Source organism: Dama dama, chromosome 23, assembly GCF_033118175.1.
Source record: "Dama dama isolate Ldn47 chromosome 23, ASM3311817v1, whole genome shotgun sequence".
Classification (NCBI taxonomy): Eukaryota; Metazoa; Chordata; class Mammalia; order Artiodactyla; family Cervidae; genus Dama; species Dama dama.
In genome coordinates, this window is record NC_083703.1 from 8624654 (window position 1) to 8639843 (window position 15190).

General features: G+C 44.3%; 1 pseudogene; it reads left to right on the top strand.

Annotated features, from left to right (window-relative positions):
• Positions 1-2819: 2819 nt before the first annotated feature.
• On the top strand, positions 2820-3081 carry LOC133044345 (cytochrome c oxidase subunit 7A2, mitochondrial-like; annotated as a pseudogene).
• The last annotated feature ends 12109 nt before the right edge of the window (positions 3082-15190 follow it).

Below are 15190 nucleotides of genomic sequence, written 5' to 3' on the forward strand. Positions count from 1 at the left end.
TGTGAACCCAAATGGGTCCTAAAGGATGACTTGTGATGGCAAGAAAGGGTGTGCCATGTAAGAACTTCATGAGTCAGAAATGGAAATTTGTGGGTGTGAAGCATTGCAGAGTGGTTTATTGGAAGTAAAAAGCGAAAGTGCGAAAGTGTTAGTCCCTCAGTCATGTCTGACTCTTTGTGACTTCATGGACTGCGGCCCACCAGGCTCCTCTGTCCGTGGAATTCTTTAGGCAAGAATACTGGAGTGGATTGCCATTTCCTCCTCCAGGGGATCTTCCCGACCCAGGGATAGAACCTGGGTCTCTCACATTGCAGGCAGATTCTTTATCATCTGAGTCACCAGGGAAGTCCATTTTGTTGGAACCTCAGGTCATATGTTTGGCATAAATGAAACAGTGAGGGAAGATTAAATATTATATCTACAGATAACACGGAGCCAAAGATGCTTTTATAATAAGAAGATAGCATCATGTTACACTTCGGTGCAGCTATGCCTTTTGTAACTTGTGATACTGTTTGTACTTGTAGGAACTGCTCTACTATCGTGTGTTATTTTAACTTGTTATTATAAGCTTTCTGTCACTTTTGGGTATGCCAGCTATTCTTGATACTTTCAGTATATACATTCAAATCTAACTTTCTACTAAAATTCTGTTTCTAGTCTACTAAAAGCTAGGAAACTAAATAACCAAGATTATTAGAATTGTCTTTAAATAAACACACACAGGCCATGAGAAATTTACTGAAATTTGATATCTCTCTAGATTTTTATCTCACTTAGTAAATGGCAAGGATTCACCTTTTAATGTATAATTTTGATTCCAACAAAGATTAAGACTTCTAAAGGAAATTTTTGATTAAAAATGGCCATAGCTATCTTTTCTTTCTACCCAAATCTTATTGAAATGATAGCCAAGGAATTTTAAAAAATAAATTAATCAACAAGGTCAAAGAGAAGGAGAGACAATTTGTTACAAATGCTTTCAACAGATTTTTGGAAGGTGAGAAATGGATGGAGGAACAGTAATTACCTTGGCAGAATGAAGAAAGGAGAAAGCCAATTGCTTGCAGACAAGTGGGAACAGAGCTGCTTCACCCTGAAGGAACTCTGAGTGGCTTGGGGTTTATAAAGCAATGAAAATTCCAAAAGGGAGGCAAGAGAAAAGCCCAGTGTGGAAAGGGGCATCTGTTGGAAGCCTGCCCATAGCGTGTCTGAGCCCATAAGGGCTCCTCTCCCACCGTGTGCATCTATGCAACCACCCTTTCTTTGCTTCAGGGCAGAGAGTTGGAGATTGTCTTCAGAGGACTTGGACTAGGCAAGCAAGCCCTGGGAAACACAGAGGTGAAGTAAGAGCAAAATAAAAGCCTATGTGTCATACTGTAGGTGCCCCAACCCCCTTTCCCCATCTGGCTTTCAGAACTCCTTTTACCCATGCAGGCATGCACGCGCGCGCACACACACACACACACACACACACACACACACACACACGGCAGGACATCCAGGTTACCTCTAAAGGGTCCTATGGATGATGACATTTGGGAGCGCTCCAGTGAACCAGCTATTCACATTCTGCTCACCCTATGGTAAAGCTTCCCCATGCAGTCTTAGCACCCCCAATCATCATGCCTCACTTCTGAATGCAGACTGAGTGGTTTACTTCTTTCTGACACCAAATATATGGTATCTTTTCCAACACCATTTCTCTAACTCTCCGAAACCGACTAGGGGTCCAATGATTCAATTCAGTTTTACCATCCACCTGGAGTTAAAGTCTGATCCCCACAAACTAAAGGGTTCAGTTCTACAAGACTGCCCCACTTTAGAGGCCAGTCATAAGTCTTGGGTCTCCCATATTTCTGACCGACCAGCCATTATGTAAATTGCGTGCTCTCATAAACCCCTCCTTGGGTTTGACAACTTGCTGGAATGACTCACAAAACTCAAGAAAGCACTCTACTTACTATTCCTGCTTTACTACAGAGGGTACAAGTCAACATGGCCAGATGGCACAGATGCCCAGGGTAAGACATGGGGAGAAGTTCACAGGGCTCCCATGCCTTCTGCGGGCACACTGCCCTCCCTTGGCACCTTCGTGTGCTTACCTACCCTGTCTGAATCCTGTGCTTCAGGATTTTCATGGAATTTTCATTACGTGAAAGTGGAGTTACTCAGTCATGTCCGACTCTTTGTGACCCCACAGACTATAGCCTACTAGGCTCCTCTGTTCACGGGATTTTCCAGGCAAGACTACTGGAGTGGGCTGCCATTTCCTTCTCCAATAGATGTGATTAATTAAATCCTCGAGCACTGGTGATTGAACTTGACCCTCAGCTCTTCTCCCTTACCAAGAGGTCAGTTGTTGTCGCTGTTCAGTCAGTAAGTCATGTCTAACCCTTGGCGATCCCATGAAATGCAGCACACCAGGCTACACTGTCCTTCACCATCTCCCGAAGTTTGCTCAAACTCATGTCCATTGAGTTAGTGACGCCATTGAACCATCTCACTCTCGGTTGCCCCTTTCTCCCCCTACCCTCAGTCTTTCCTAGCATCAGAGTCTTTCCCAGTGAGTCAGTTCTTCACATCAGGTGGCCAAAGTATTGGAATTTCAGAGGGTAAAGCTAAGAGTCCCAACCCTATAACCATGACTTGATCTTCTTGGGGAGGGACCAGCTGCCATTTTGAAGCTGTCTGGGCTATCCTACTTGAAAGAGAAAAAGAAAGGGAACAGAATTCATGTAGGAATGAATTAAAAATTTTAAAATATTAACATTCTCATATAGAAATTGTCATGGTTGGTGGGCAAAAACTGAGCCAAGATGTTGCAAAATCTGCTGACTCTTGGTCGGATTGCCCAGAGGACCATAAGTATTGATTCACACAGGCAGTTTGAAAATAAAGTTTCAGAGAAACAGAAGTAGTTTCAGGAGTATAACGGAATTCCAGTGCATGTAAAAGGTGGGAAAGCTGATGCCCTTGGTACAGAGCCACCTTGATTATTACAGTTGGTGGAACAGCAGATGCCAGCTGTGGTTTATATATCATCTGGCTGTGGCTTCATTTCCCAAGAAACAGGATTGACTTCAGTTTATTCTCCCATGAATCAGTCAGTTCAATACCATTTAGCTCTCTGTGGACCAGTAATCTGATAAATAACTGAGTTCTTTGAGGATCCATATATATTTACTTGTACTAACTGCCACCAATAAAACAGCCTTTACCATGAAAAAAAAAAAATTCCCAAATAGAAAAGAAATGAAAAATTTCATCCCCAAAGAGCAGGTTGCTATTTAAAAAAAAAAAAAAAAAGCAGAGCTCTTAAAAATGAAAAATATGGTTGTGGACATCTTTTAAATATCATAGAAAGTTGACAAAGGTGAGGAAAGTTCCCAGAAAGAAGAGGCAGAGGTCAAGGAAATAGAAACTAAGAAAAGAAAGCAAATTAGTGGATTAGCACACTATCCACCATTAGGAGTTACAAAAAGAGCAACCAAAAAAAAAAAAAAAAAAGAGGGAGAGAGAGGAGAGAAAAATATCAAACAAACAATACAAAGCAAGTTTCCAATATAGAAAGATATTGGTTTTCATTGAAAGAGTTCTCTGAGGACTCTAGACTGTAAAGGATGAAAATTTTACAGCAAAGTGCACAAGTGAGAAATGTCTGAACTGCAGGGTGAATAAGAAGGTCCTAAAAGTTTCCAGGAATTAAAAATAGATCATATAGAAAAGAATGGGCATCAAACAGTCATTAGGTAGGAAGACTCCAGATGGATGTTGAGTTATACTACGGCTTTTGCAATCTTGAGAAAGAATGAGTTTCGCAAGTGTGTTACCCTTGAACTCAGAAGAGGACCTCACACTGGGGCTTAATGCTGTGGTCATCATTTTAAAAATATTAACATTATCCTTGAGCGTGTGTTTTCTGAGTGAAGTCTGACAGGACAGGGGTGCATGCACAAAGTTGTCTCCTGGCCGCTCCTCACCTCTCTGGCCTGGGCTCCTGGTTACCTGTTCCCTGACCCCAACTCGGAGAAGACTACACTCACTCACCCACCCAACCAGTACCCCATGCCTGAGGGTATGTGACATTAAAAGAGCAAAGAAAAAACACCCATGTGTGGATGAAAGAGAAAGGTCACAAAAGAAAGAAAAAAGCCTTTTTCCTGCTTTTTGAGGGAAAAAAAAAGGCCTCACAATTTCATTTTCACTGGGCCCCATGAAATATGTGGCCAGTCCTGGTTTCAATTTAGAGACTGCTGGAGAAGCAAGAATTTTTTCGTACCTCAAAAGCTCAACTGTGAATATCACCAGAGATAAAAAGAGCAGGTCCTCCTAACGCTGGTTGATTTTATAACGATGTCAGGATGGTTCCACTGTGGATACCGGTCCTGTGTTTGGAAATTCCTGCTTCTAATGCGTCTTTTCTGAGCCACGCCCTGGCTATGGAATTAGGGTGCTAATGCTAGACTCTGGCTTCACATTTGGACAATATCTGACCCCCAAGAAAAGATGGTTTCAGGCAGAACTAGATCCTCCCAAGGGAATCCATGAGTGAATTTGGGGGCTTAATGGAGTTTCTGCCATTGGAACAGAGGCATTTGTGTTGGGAGAGTTTCTTGGGGTCTTCAAAATTCAAGTTGGAAATTCAAGTTAAGGCAAATTCATCTCAAGGAGGATGAGACTCTGGAAATGACTACCAAGAGTGAAAATGAATTCCTTCTCTGGGGAGTTTGAAGAGGAAGAGTGATTCCTGCTCTTCTGGACGGGCACAGGTGGCGCCAGAGGCAAAGGCGGAGGGAGTGAAAAACTCAGACTGACCCCGTACCCCCTGCCCCCACCCCTCCGCTCCCCACCTCCTGAGTCTCCGGTTTTCATTTTCTCAGACACCAAAGACACCAAGGCCACCGCCGGCTGTGAGAATAGCCAAGTCTCGACCTTGTTTCTGAAGTGGGTCCTGCTACTTGCTTCACCACGATCCACATTCTGGCAGAGCTGAATTCTCCCCTATCTCCCCCTCAGCAGCCACCCCTGGAGCCTCAGGCCTCACCTGATTTGGTGACCTGACAACTGCCCTCAACACAGGGATTTGTACCATAAATTGCCACTAAGAGGTCTCTGATACACGTCTTCCTCACAAATTTCTGCTGTCGTGCTCCTCAGGCAGAAGCCGGTACATCCACACGAGGCAGGCTGGTGGGGCACCAGACAGGTTCTATTAACTTGGCCGCCAGGTGGTAACCATATTACTTCATGCTTCTCAGGAGCTTTTGTGCAACACAATTGCCTTTGACAGTTCTTGAATGGGACAGCAATTTTCAGCAAGTGTTTTCAGTAACCAGAGGCCAGAAGGAAAGGAAATGGGAACGCTTCGGTTCAACTCCGAGTGTGACCCTGACGGCTCTTCAGCACCTCCGTAGTGTTAGAAACTGGAATTCTGTGGAAATTCGGGCACGTGGGCCTTGATGGAAGGTTGCTGAGCAGGGCCAATGGTTCCCACTCTATTTAAGAAAGAATGTGTCCTCACACGGGGTAAAAATTCCTCTCTTGGGAAAGTTCTTCTGAGCTGCAGGATACAGTAGAGTTTTCTTTCGTCAGGGTTTCATGCTAAAGATATCTTGTCCTTCTTCATGCTAATCGCACACTAAAGATGGTGATGGGCACTTCTTGGACTCTCCTGAATTTATAGCACCCTCAGCATTCCTGAAGATGTAGGTCAATTCACACTCCACCTATTTAGTTTTTAGTTTCAGGAAAAAGAGACTAAAAGTCATCACAGGTGGGATGTTCAAGATCTGGTCTTCCAGGGGCCCTGGTGACTGAGTAGTAAAGAATCCACCTGCCAATTCAGGAGACACAGGTTCAATCCCTGGTCCAGGAGGATCCCACCCGCCGCGGAGCAACTGAGCCCATGCACCCTAGAGCCCATGATCCTCAAGAGCACCGCCCTGCAATAAAGGGAAGCCCCAGCTCACCGCAACTAGGGAAAAGCCCACACAGCAAGGAAGACCCAGCATGGCCAAAAATAAATGAAGGGAAAAGGTTACATTTTTCTTTTAATCTGGTCTTACAGAGTAAGAATATGAAAGCCAGTTGCTTCTCCACATGCCCCCACCCCCACCAGTATCACCAACACACACACACACATGAGACACATGTCACTTTCCAAGATAATACAAAACAAAATACCTGCAGTCTCCAGTCACACATCATGGGAAAAGAAAAGAACCATTTGGTTCCCGAAAAATCAGGTACTAAAAGGCTTGATTACGCACAACTGATAATTCTGGGGTTGAACATGAGGTCAGGTGGCTTTGACCACATCCCCAGAGTGGACGCTGATTCACATCCCGCTGGCCTGGTGCAGAGCAAAACTTCCCTTGGACACACCCAAGAGAAGAGCCTACACTTTGCTCCAATTTCGTGAGCAGTGTTTTACAGACAAGTTTTCTTTTGATCTCCAGTGACTAGACACATGATATCATCAGCTCTAAATGAAGCCACATTTTCCCCCTCTCCCAGTGCTGGTCTCATGGGTAGGGAAAATGCCAGCTAATCTGTAACATGCTGCAGATTGCAACATCTCTTGGTATCACTATTTGCCACCTTCTTATTTGGCTTCCCGGCCACTTTGTCAATAACAGTTACTTGGGGAATCGATTTTGATTATAAACTTTTCCTGCATATCTCATCCCAACCAGAGTTTGACTTTTGGCCATTACCGCTTGTGAACTTGTTTCCATGTGTCTCCAAACTTCCTTTTCTTACCCATGACCTTTGGGCAGAGAACAACAGTCCCCAAAGTGATCTGCAGAGAACATCATAGAGAATAACTCAATCAGACCTGGTCCTTGTCTCCCCAAAATCACAAGAGGTGGTGTGTCAACTTTTTATAATGAACATGAATCTTCTGCTTGGTTTAAAAGATAAGAAAAGGAAACACAACAGTCAGACATCATGTGTGTAAATCAAGCCACATCAATGCACAAGGACAAAACCGTAGGTTGAAGTCTTTTCTATGACTACTTTAAAACTAATAGCCTAAATCAGTTTCTTTCTTGTTATAAAATCATGAAATGTGTCTGTTACCTAAATATTAGGAAGCACAAGGGAGCAAAAGTTTTTTAAGAAAAGTAGAAGTGTTGGTCGCTCAGTCATGTCCAACTCTTTGCAATTGTATGGACTGTAGCCTGCAGGCTCCTCTCTCCATGGAATTCTCCAGGCAAGAATACTGGAGTGAGTTGCCATTCCCTTCTCCAGGGAATCTTCCGACCCAAGGATTGAAGCCAGGTCTCCTGCATTGCAGGCAGATTCTTTACCAACTGGGCCACAAGGGAGAGGAAGTACTCAAATTTCTCTGTGGGATCATTGTTTGTTATTGTTGTTGGGTCACTAAGTTGGGTCCAACTCTTTGCGACCCCATGCAACCAGGCTCCTCTGTCCTCCCCTATCTCCTGGAGTTTGCTCAAATTCCTGTCCATTGTGTCGGTGATACTATCTAACCATCTCATCCTCTGCCACCCCCTTCTCCTTTTGCCTTCATTCTTTCCAAGCATTGGGTAAAAACCCAATGAGTCAGCTCTTTGAATCAAGTGGCCAAAGTATTGGAGCTTCAGTTTGAGCAACAGTCCTTCTAGTAAATATTCAGGATTGATTTCCAGGTTTGACTGGTTTGAGCCCCTTGCAATCCAAGGGACTCTCAAGAGTCTTCTCCAGCACCACAGTTTGAAAGCATCAGTTCTTCAGCGCTCAGCCTTCCTTATCGCCCAACTCTAACATCCACTCATAACTTCTGGAAAAACAATAGCTTAGTCAAAGCTATTGGACCTTTGTCGATCAAGTGGTGTCTTTGTTTTTTAATATGCTGTCTAGGTTTGTCATAATTTTCCTTCCAAGGAGCAAGCATCTTAATTTCATGGCTGTAGTCACCATTTGCAGTGATTTGGGAGGTCAAGAAAATAAATGTCACTGCTATGTCACTGCTTCGACTTTTTCCCCATCTATTTGCCATGAAGTGATGGGACCCTTGGTTAGTCAGGCCAGTACTTTCTCACTTGGTCATAGGTCACATTTCTAACCAATGAGACCCACATAGAAAAAAGCAATCTCCTAAGGGAATTTCTGGGAAAACTCTGGATTCTCCTCTTCCTCCCTTGATTGGAGCTGTAGCGTATTTCTCAGGACTCTGAGACAGCACAACAATGAAATCCAATACGTTAAGGATGACAACGTGGGCACCTGAGCATCACTGAGCAACTGAACCAATGCCAGCAACCTCCTACCTCCAAACTCCTTATCAAGTGGGAAAATAACTGCCAAATTATTTAAGCTGCTGCTAATTGCCTTTTCTGCTACATGCACTATTCCTAAGTAATACACCTAATCACCTAGAAAAAGCTTCATTTTATCAACATATACTGATCTAAGGGTTTTTGTTTTGAAAGAAATAAACTACCTGCCTTTTTGTTTAACCCAAAACTTTTCAAATTTGCCATTTAAATTAACTTCAGTAGTAACTGTATTTTTGTAATAACAATAATAATAATAACTGATGTTCTATGGCACTTATGTTTCATTATCTCATTATCTCCATTTTGCTTTGGTAGTTTTTTTTTTTTTCCCCTGGCTGTGCCTCGTGGCTTGTGGGACCTTTGTTCTCTGACCAGGGACTGATCCCAGGCCCACAGCAGTGAAAGCATTGAATCCTAACCATAGGACTGCCAGGGAATTCCTCTTTGATCCTCATTTTAAAGTAAGAAAACTGTGACTATAGTTAACAATACTACACTGTATAGTTGAAAGTTCCTAAGAGAGTAGCTCTCAAAATTTCTCATCACGAGAAAAAAATTTTTGAACAATGTGAGGTGATGGGTGTTAACTAAACTTCTTGTGGTGATCATTTTGCAAATATATAAATTATGTTATTCACCTTAAACCTGTACAGTGTTTTATGTCTATTATATCTCAATGAATCTGGGAAAAAAAAAAAAAAAACTGGAGTGCTGAAGAGACTGAAGCTATCCAGGAAGTAGTTGGGACTTAAGTCCAAGGACTGTGGTTGTAAACACGTCTCTCTTTCAGTCATATGATGTGCAAAGTCTTCTCCGGTAAATTCCAGCAAAGACTCAAACCTACTGTTTGGAGACTGAGTCAACAGGAGCTTGCCCAAGGTCAATTCTAAAATCCAGCTGTGATGTCAACCACATCAAGAGCAAGGCTTATTTCTTAAGCAGGTCACCCAGACAGAGCCTCGTGGCCCCAAGGCCCATCATTGTATGAGGTAGGACGTGGTTCCAGGAGTGGACTGTTGGTGTCACATTAAAATTCACACAGCGAAACCCTAGTCCCAATATAATATTTGAAAGTTGGGCCTTTGGGGGTAATTAAGGTGGAGCCCTGGTGGGTGGAATTAATTATAAGAAGAAGCTAGGGCGCTGTGAGCTTTCTTTTCTGCCATATAAGTATACAACAAGAAGACGGCCATCTGCAAACCAGAAAGAGAGCCGTCACCAAGAACTCAAGCAAGCTGATACTCCGACCTCAGACTTTCAACCTCCCGAGCTGTGAGAAATAAATGCTTCCTGTTTAAGTCATTCAATTTAAGGTATACTGTTTTAGCAGCCTGAGCTGACTAAGACTCTTCCCAAAACGTCAGAGAAATACGCTAACTTTTCCTAGTCCTCTAGACAGTGGTCCCCAATCTTTTTGACACCAGGGATGGATTTCATGGAAGACAATTTTCCCACAGGCTGGGGTCAGAGGGAATGGTTTGGGGATGATTCAAGTACATCACATTTACTGTGTGCTTTATTTCTATTATTATTACATCAGCTTCACCTCAGACCATCAGGCGTTAGATCCTGGAGGCTGGGGAACTCTGCTCTAGAAATAGGATACTTTCATCTTTCCTTTTCTGATACCTTTCATTTATTTAGGTAGGTATACCTCAAATTTGGTTTTTAAGTACATGAACCAATTTTTTTATAGCATAATTAAGAAGCTAGCCTCTGTGTTTACACAGAGGCAAATTCCATTGTGGCCCCACTACTTACTAGGTGTGACTTTGAGCAATTTATTAGTAACTTCCTTGGAATTCAGTCCCCCTGTGTATAACACAGGGATAATATATTCACAATGTTTCGAGGGAGTTTTGAGGATTAAATGAGATACTGTGAATCTGAGAATGTGAAGCTCATATATATGATGTTTTATGCATATTTCTGATGATTCCTGCTGTCTCTTCCAATTGTCTAACTCAGTAACAGGAAAAAAGAAATGGAAGTGGGTACAAAAGTAAATGTGTATCTTTCAACTCTTTACTTTCTATCAGTGACACCTCTCCCCTTATAACCTGGCTTTTCTGGTGCCAGATGGGTTGATGTGGATTTAGTGCGTGTCTGCTTTGTGGCCATCAAGGTGGCACAACCCTCCACCAGCAAAAAGACAACTCACTGACGGTTCAGATGATGGCTAGTGTCTTTTAGCAATAAAGTGTTTTTTTGACGTATGTACATTTTTTTTTAGACATAACGCCATTACATACTTGAGAGACTACAGTAGAATGTAAACCTGTTACCTGCACTGGGAAACCAAAACTGGAAGGTTTGGGTTATACTGGTACATACCAGCTCCCAGGGGGGTCAGCAGTGTAACAGTCTATCACAGCATAGCATTCTTCAAGTAGCAGGAGAAAGTGATGAGAAACTAAGGAAATATGTAATTATCAGACATGCCAGCCTCTGACTACTGCTATTGGTATGTACCAGGAATTTGAGTTCTGAGAAAGATAGAGGCAGCGGCCTAAAGAAGGGAAATCATAATACCATTGCTTGTGCCAAACATCACGAGAAATATATACTTTATAAATATTATTCCTTATCACATCTCTATTAGGTCAGTTCCATTAACCTATTTTGCAAGTGAGGAAATAGGAATTCTGAGAAATTAAACCTCACGACTAAGATCATGGTTCTGGAGGAGAGGGGAGCCAGGCTTTGAACTGGGGTCTATCCGACTCTAATGCCAGGAAGCTAAACCACTAAGCCAACTGTCCAACTATGACTGCAGTACCAGAGAGGCCACTGCACAGGTTGGAAGACCTGAGTCTTCTGACCTTTCAATCTTCACTTTCTATACAACTTGAAACAACTTATCTGTTCTGTTTGAACTTTGTAAAGTCAAGGTTGATGATAAATCAAAGGAGATGACGTGCATATGAATGGGTTCAGCAACCAGCCACAACCAACTCTTCTTCTGAAGTACCTTTCTCTCACCTCCTCCTCCCTGAAGTGATGAACTTTAGTTGGTAGATCAGTTGCTCTTGCTACCTTTACAAACAACTCCAAAGCTTAGTGGCTTAAAACAAACACTTATTATTTGTTATTTTATTATTTTTCAGACTTCTACGATTGGTTGGATGTTTTCTTACATAGACTGTCCCATGTGTCTGGGATCCAATGGGAGGGTCAGCTGGGGGCCAATGATTCTAGAAGGGCCACAATCATATGTTGGGGATTGAATGGCAGTCGTTTAGGCAATGTGGTGATGAGCCACGTGTCTCAGCCTAGCAGGCTGGCTGGGGCTTGTTCAAATGGTGATCACAGAGAACTGGAGAAAGTGGGCAAAGCCCAGGTTCACAGCTGGCATCGGCTCACCTCCACATTCTATTCGCTGAAGAAGGTCACAGGCCAGCCCAGATGCAGTGGGGAGGAAACAGATTCAGCCCCTGGATGAGCGGCGCACACTCACGCTCACAGTTAGGAAGGGCATGTGTCACTTTAACCATCAGGGACTGCTGTCAGCCAGTCTTGTAGAGCCACACATGTGCTCAGCTTTCTCGAGTTTTCTCTGCCCCAAGAACCAGACAGTTTGTTTTTCCAGTAGGGCACAGATTGCAGGTCTGGTTGGGTTGTTTGTTTTTGTGATTGTTTTGACTTTTAGCTATTTCCGGGATGTTTTTTTCAGAGAGGAAAATGGCTCAGTTCTGTCCCCATGAGCTGTGACAGCAAAGGAAACCATAAACAAGATGAAAAGACAACCCTCAGAATGGGAGAAAGTAATTGCAAATGAAGCAACTGACAAAGCACTAATCTCCAAAATATGGAAGCAGCTTATGAAGCTCAATATCAGGAAAACAAACAACCTAATCAAAAAATGGGCCAAAGACTTAAGCAGACATATCTCAAAAGAAGACATACAGATGGCTACTAAATGGATGAAAAGATGTTCAACATCACTTATTATTAGAGAAATGCAAATCAAAACTACAATGAGGTGTCACGTCACACTGATCAGAATGGCCATCATCAGAAAATCTGCAAATAATAAATGTTGGAAAGGATGTGGCAAAAAGGGGAACTTCTTCCACTGCTGGTGGGAATGTAAATTGATAAGGCCACTATGGAGAACGGTATGGAGATTTCTTCAAAAACAAAAAACAAAAAAACTAGCACTACCATATGACCCAGCAATCCCACTACTAGGCATATATGCTGAGAAAACCATGATTGTAAAAGACACAGGTACCCCAATATTCACTGCAGCACTATTTACGATAGCCAGGACATGGAAGCAACCTAGATATCCATCAATAAATGAATGGACAAAGAAGCTGGGGTACATACACACAATGCAATATTACTCAGCCATAAAAAGGAACACGTTTGAGTTCGTTCTAGTGAGGTAGATGAGCCTAGAGCCTGTTATACAGAATGAAGTTAAGTCAGAAAGAGAAAAACAAATATCATATATGAATGCATATGTATGAAATCTAGAAAAATGATGACCCTATTTGCAGGGCAAGAATAGACTTAGACGTGGAGAACAGACATGTACACAAAGAGGGCAGGAGAGGGCGGGACAGATTGACAGAGTGGCAGTGGACCATACACATTACCATATGCAAAGCTAGCGAGAAGTTGCTGTGTAATACAGGGAGCTCGACCTGGTGTTCTGTGATAACCTAGAGGTCTGGGATGGGCTGGGAGGTGGGAAGGACCTTCAAGAGAGAGGACATATGTAAACCTACAGCTGGTTCATGTTGATGTATGGCAGAAACCAACACAACACTACAAAATAATTATGCTCCAATTAAAAAAAATTTTTTTTTTTAAAAAAGATGAGCTGTGACAGGGCATTGCTTTGTGGTCAGAGGTCCCAGAATCTGGGGCAGGGCCAGCAGAGACAGAGACAGGCTCTTGGGGCACCAGAGGCTGCCCTTTCCAAATAAGAAGAGGATGGTGTTTTCTTCTGAGGCACGTGGAGCTCCCCCACAGCCAGAGTTTTCCACATCAAAATCTTGACCAGGGCTCCCCGGCCTTGCTGGGGGACCAGGGAGAGCTCACCTCTTGAGCCGGTTGGGCCGCCCCACAATGATAATATCTGGCTCACGCTTCCTCTGCCTTCAAGTTTGGAGATTGCGCAAGACACACAAAAGGTGGCAGAGAGCCTTGGAATGTCCCTTTGATGAAATCACCCTGGGGCCCTTTGCAGGCGGATGAGAGGGGTCACATGCTCCGCACAGGGTCCTCCTGATGGAGTGTGCATACCGGGCGTGGGTGCTCACTCAGCTTGGGTCAATTCCCTCCATCTGGGGCCTAGACAAGGAGACACTCAAGGCTGTGGCTGCAGAGATGCAGGAAGGAATGTCTCAAGAAGAGGGAAAGTTGAGCTCATGCACTTTGCTGGCAGAACCTCTGAGAACAGGGCCTTCTCGGGAGAAACTATTGCAACATGGCTGAGAGGATGCGAGGTCAGGGAGGGTCCTGGGCCACGTGAGGGGGCAAATGTCCCTTCCTGGCCTCTGTTCCCTCAGGCAGAGTCCTGCATGGCGGCACCCCTGCGTGAGTGGGCAAATGAGAAACTTCACCATCACTCCGCCCCACTCACAAGTAGGTATTAAATGAGATCCAGCAGGAGGCCAGGATCACATCTGCCTGGAGGCTGCCTGGGGAAGCCAGAGCCTCCCCCAACACCACCCGTGGCCACCTCACCCAGCACTCTCCGGAGGGCAGAGCTCAGCAGCACCTGCAGGAGGCCCAGACTGGCTCTTGGGAAATGGCCCTGCGTCTGCATTCCCCAGGTTCTTGTTTCCTGGCTCTGGAGACAATGCCAAGTTCAGTTCTCACCCACAGGAAAGTTTCCAAATTGGAAAACAAAGGCGGTGCCACAAATCATACCCAGATCAGGGTACAAACAAGAGTAGCCCATCCGCTTTCTTTCCATGCGTTTCTCCTGGATGGCTCCAGGACACTGGCCTGAGGACAGCAGATCTGGGCCAAGCAAGTGTGGTTCCTGCCCTACTTCGTGAGAAAGTCCTCCTGATCCAAGGATGGCTCAGCTCCCTCCTGAGATGTGTAACCTCCGGCACCACTATCTGGCTTTCTTGCTCCCCTCTAGGCCTTGGTGAATTGCAACCCCCCTCCTCCCACTCTTACCCTGGCCCTTCACCTGGGACTCCATTTGCTGAGCACGTGCCCAAGTCTCCCAGCAGATGGCTGTAGCCGGCCGGGAGGAAGAAAAGTTCTACGGACCCCAACAAATAGGGTCCATTCCTGCAGAATCCAGAAACTGGGAGGATTCCTAAGTGGGCAGCCCCATCTCCAAGATCCACCCCAAGAGCCGGGCTAACCTCGCCCATGAGCTTTGCACATTTCCACGTCATCAGCCACTTAGTAATGACCTACCTCTTGAGGATGCCCTCCTCCTCTGTTTTCTCCACTGCTCCACCAAGACCGAGTCCATCTTTCTTTCTTTTTTTTTTTTTTCTTAAAGACTATACTCTTTCAGTTCAGTTCAGTCACTCAGTCGTGTCCGATTCTTTGCGACCCCATGAACTGCAACACACCAGGCCTCCCTGTCCATCACCAACTCCCAGAGTCCACCCAAATCCACGTCCATCGAGTCAGTGATAACATCCAACCATCTCATCCTCTGTTGTCCCCTTTTCCTCCTGCCCTCAATCTTTCCCAGCATCAGGGTCTTTTCAAATGAGTCAGCTCCTCACATCAGGTGGCCCAAGTATTGGAGTTTCAGCTTCAGCATCAGTCCTTCCAATGAATACCCAGGACCAATCTCCTTTAGGACGGACTGATTGGATCTCCTTGCAGTCCAAGGGACTCTCAAGAGTCTCCTCCACCACCACAGTTCAAAAGCATCAATTCTTTGGCACTCAGCTTTCTTTGTAGTCCAACTC